Source organism: Sceloporus occidentalis, unplaced genomic scaffold, assembly GCF_023333645.1.
Source record: "Sceloporus occidentalis isolate IW3139 unplaced genomic scaffold, rSceOcc1.0.p SCAF_8, whole genome shotgun sequence".
Classification (NCBI taxonomy): domain Eukaryota; kingdom Metazoa; phylum Chordata; class Lepidosauria; order Squamata; family Phrynosomatidae; genus Sceloporus; species Sceloporus occidentalis.
Genome location: NW_028316988.1, coordinates 52,120,949 through 52,125,812, shown reverse-complemented (window position 1 = coordinate 52,125,812; position 4,864 = coordinate 52,120,949). Strand labels below are relative to the sequence as shown.

At 40.7% G+C, this 4,864-nt stretch overlaps 1 pseudogene; it reads right to left on the bottom strand.

Moving 5' to 3' along the window:
• Positions 1-1,359: 1,359 nt before the first annotated feature.
• On the bottom strand, positions 1,360-1,469 carry LOC149308921 (U5 spliceosomal RNA; annotated as a pseudogene).
• Between the last annotated feature and the right edge of the window lie 3,395 nt (positions 1,470-4,864).

Sequence of the window (4,864 nt, the reverse complement as noted above, 5' to 3'; positions counted from 1 at the left end):
TCTGATTCCTAGCTCTTTAACTACATCCAGCCCTAAATCATACTGCTCAAATGAAGGTAAGTGTGTGTGTGTGTGTGTGTGTGTGTGTGTGTAGGGGGAAGCTTGTGTGATTAGTGTTTGATTTTTGTATGGCCAAATCTCCATTCATTTATGATCCTCAAATTCTTTGACTCAGAACTATTTCATTCTAAGTATGGGCCTGAACAGACAGGCCAAAATAAAGCTGCTTCAGGTCACTTTGGAGGTATGCTGTTTAAATGATGGAGCACAGCTTTGGCACAGCTTCTGGCCTCCTAAGATGCATGTGTCATTTAAACTCCAAAGTGACCCGAAGCAGCTTTATTTTGGCCTGTCTGTTCGGGCTCTATATCTCTTTTGCTCTAGCATAGGGTCATAAACAAATAAATATAAAACACATTATGTTTGAAGACAACACACCTTGCTTTTGACCTCTTTGGAAAATCTCTCTGGTGATATACAAATCATTCTCTCTCTCTCTCTCTGGACAATTGCAGCTTCACATATAATGTGAGAACTTATCCAGTTTTGGTGGAGCATAATGCTGAGCTGGTATTAATATGCCAAATTGTTAGCATGCACTTCTTGACACTGGCTGGCTGTATTTATGGCTGCTTCTTTCCTCAATGGCTGGCTCTGCAGGGTCTTTATCTGCAAGGAAATATGAAAAGACTGGCTTGGGAAATTGCTTTCCTTTTCAACACAGAGTGGCATGAAATTGCAGGTGTGTGCATGTGTGTTACCACCACTGCCACCATTATTTTTGCTGCTCTTCTGTTCATGCAGAAAGGTGTTTCTTAGATATCTCCATGTATGCATGGTGAGAAAGACAACCCCCACCTGGAGCTGCCAGGAATATTACTGCATTATAATACAGGGCTTCAGGTTATAGTCCTAACATTTCAGAAGAGGGTGGCCCAGTAGGTCCCTCTTATGTTAATCTAATGCAGAAGCACAGGGAGTAAATACATTTGGCCCTCCACAATTGTGGCTTTGACATTTGCGGTTTTAATTATTTGTGGATTTGATTAAGGAATCCCTAGGTCCTCTAGATACATTCTGCTGAAAATTTACCATAAAGTTGTGTTGGAATATCTAGAGATTGCTAGAGAAAATAGCAATAGCAATAGCAAGTACATTTCTGCACAGCTTATCAGTGCACTTAAGTGGTTTACAAAGTGTAAACTAATTGCCCCCAACAAGCTGGGTACTCATTTTAGCGACCTACAGAAGGATGCAAGCCTCAGTCGAGCTTGATCCCCCTTGTCTGGGATTGAACTCTCAACCTGATGGTTTGTGAGGGAGTGGATGCAGTACAGGCATTTAACCACATTGTCACCAGGGCTCCCAAAGCCTCAAAAAAATGGTTACAAACTCATAAATGTTTCTCTCCATGGAAATCTTTAATAAAAGGTGAAAGATTAATACAATCTGAAGAAAAACCAGAAAACACTTCTCTAGGCACTCCTAGATGCTTCAGCATGATTCTATGTCTATTTTTGGCTGATGTTGACGACAGATTTGTGTTGGAGGACCCAGAGATTCCTATAGAGATGGTTTCTCAGGTTTAAAAAAATAGTGTTTTCTTATTTGATTCCCCCCCCCCCCCCACTTTCATGGGGGTCCTGTGCTCCTAACCCCAGGAGGAAACATATGTCTCAGATTATTCATGAGTATCAGAGAAGATTCTTTCCAAAATCTTAATTAAGGAATAATGTAAATGTAAGCATACCCTGCACTACTCTCGCTATATATGCAGCTTCATAACTAATATAATAATAATAATGTATATTTAGTGTTGTAACCTGCCTGGATTCCTCGTGATTGGGTGGGCTATAAATAAATTATTTATTATTATTATAACTAATATCAAGAGTTGGGTATATTTTAGGGTCATGATGACCTGTGGAAACTAGATGTTATACATGTGAAGGAGCTATGCTGACTGAAGGACATGTGGAGCCCTAGATAAAACTAAGATCAACACTAAAAGGGTTTGGTATATTCTGCCCCCCCCCCCCCCGAGACTCTCTACTTTTCTGCTTACAATGGAATAAAAGCAAGTTGTATCAAAAAACAATCAGTGTCCATACTTCACTGTATGACACTGTTCCTACAGTCACTTCCAGAGCGATCATTAAGAGATTGTCTCAAATCTAATAAATGTATTGGCACTCTGGACTTAAAGCTTTCAGCCATTCTGAACTCTTTTAACAGTCCCCTGGAAAAGCCATTATGGCCTTTTTCACTGAATATAACACAGCATACCACTCAAGGGGATGAAATGGAGTATAAATATCCATCCCAGCCTTAACCACAGACCAGGGCTCCCTCTGTGTAACCCACATACATAGTCTGAAACACTTTGCATTTTCCACAGACCTCTCTTCAGGGCTGGTAATTACTGTCCTCTTTAACCCCCGACTTACCTCTATCCAACCTTCCACACCTTTCTTTCTAATAGCCGTGGATTATTCTTAAACTCACCTCAGTTCTTGTATGTTTGCGTGCACCCTGGCACATTTCTAAATAAAACACTATTTACTGAAACTAGAGCACTCTCTACAGTTATTACTGCTATAAATAAGTGAAAAAATCCTTCAGTTACCTCCTTTTTGCAAGCCTCCTTTGAGTTATAATTTCTCCAAATTTCAATTGAAATGCTGACATTGCAGTTGGGGACCCCCAATGCCCCTCACCTTTTAGGGTAACATAAGAACTATTCTGCATACAGAGGGCACACAGTGGAGAGCATACAATGATACTATCACTTCCCTTGATCTAGACACTATACTCCTGTTGATGCAACCAAGAATCACATTGGCTTTCTTGGCTGTTGCATCACACTTCTGACTATACTAAGACTCCTAGATCTGTTTCATATGAACTGCTTGTCTAGCCAAGTGTCTCCCATCCTATATCTGTGCATTATCTTCTCACTGAGAAGTGGTACCTATCGATCTAATAGCATTTGCATGCTTTCAAACTGCTAGGTTAGCAGAAGTTGGGACTAGTGATAGGAGCTCACCCAGTTATGCAGCACCTGAGCCTCAAACTGCCAATCTTCCAATCTTTCGACATCAGAACTGGCATCATAACCACTAAGCCACTGAATCTTTAAAGCATTAAAAGTCATTAAAGTGGCATTGAAATAACGCAAACCTGTTAATGCAAAATGCTGGCCTATGTCGCTTTAATGACTGGTTAATGATGGGATCTGCATGACATCATCTGAAAATCTTTTGTGCGATAGTGGTCAATCATGATTTTCAGACAGGTTATTGAAGAGATCTGCTTGACGTTGTCTGAAAGTCCTTCCTCCGATCGCACAGGAAGGATGGGATAGGAATGGGACAAGGATGGGATAACCCCTGTGTGATAATCTCCCTAGTCTCTTGTACTATTCAGATAGGACTGGGAATCTTCCACCTGGGTCCACATTTTCCTATCCCAGAACACTTAAGAGAATTTGATCAATAATGAACTGAAACAACAATGCCACCCTTTCCTATTACCATCTGAAAGGTGAACCATTGCCATTCTATCTGTAGAATAGGAGTAGGTGAAATACAGCTTTCCAGAAGTTATTGTGCTATGGCTTCCAGCCAGCACAGCCACTGGTGAGGAATGGGGGAGTTGCAGTTCAATAACATCTCAGAGAATTTGCTTTGCTGCACAAGAGACAACACGAAACAGAATAGATCAATGGGATGGATTTGGGATATAATAGCCTATGTCCAAGGACAAAGGTTCCCAGCCTTCATTTCTCAAAGTGGCTGAATTGTTGCTGCTAGTGCCATTAGCTAGTGTGGCCACTGTGCAAGGATAAAGGGAGGTGCAGTCCAGTAACATCTGAATACTCATGGAACCATTCTTATAGAATGACCTCTTCATGTTTTAAAATTCCTTGCATCCATAAAGTCACAAAACATGTGCTCTGTTAGGAAGATCACTTCCCTCATGGATTCTCTTGCTATAATTTTTGCATTCCCTATGCAAGCAAGCAAGCAGACAAATGAGTCTTGTCTCTTGAAGACAAAGACAGTTATTTTCTCCCCAAAATGTGTTTACAGTTTGAGTCTCAACAGGGAGGCATGTTTTGCATGCAAATAGCAGGTGGTTAGGAAGTGCTGTTTTTGACAGCTGATGTCAGGAGCTGCATCAACATCTGTGGCCTAACAGAGTGACTCTGTAGTTCAGTGAAGTTTCTGATGAAAGGGAACCAAATTAAGTACAGGTGGGCTTTCTTTCCTTTTCTGTATCACTCTTGAACTGGCTAAGGCTGGGACTTTTCAAGGGGGAATAAGGAAATGATTAAAAAGAAATTGCACTCTGGCTCCTGTGGCAAGTGACATAAATGAACCTGAAAAGGCAAATAAGGTGACACTAATTTTAAAGACACCGCAGTTCTCTCAGTTGGCCACGCTAGAGATTGTGCAGCTGAAAGCTGGAGGAGAGATTGCTTACTCTCTTTTTGCAAGGAAGGAGAGAAAAGCCAGCTGCTAGCGGGAGGTGGGAGTTAACTCTGTCCTGAACAGAGGTAATTATGGTTGCTTTCACACAAATGTTTTCCAGGTGGGTACATAATGCAACAGTGAAATGCTCTATAGCAATTTGCACCATCACCAGCAATGCCAATAGCTTATTTTGTAGAAAGAACTTGTAGCACCTTTTAGACTAAGTGAAAGAAAGGAGTTGGCAGCAGTCTTCCTCAGTCACATCTTTCTTTCAGTTAGTCAAAAAGATGTTCCAAGATATCTTTCTACATACTGATATTACAAACTAACACAGCTATATCTTTGAATTCTACCACAATAGCTTATTTTGTTATTTTGTTATCATTTAC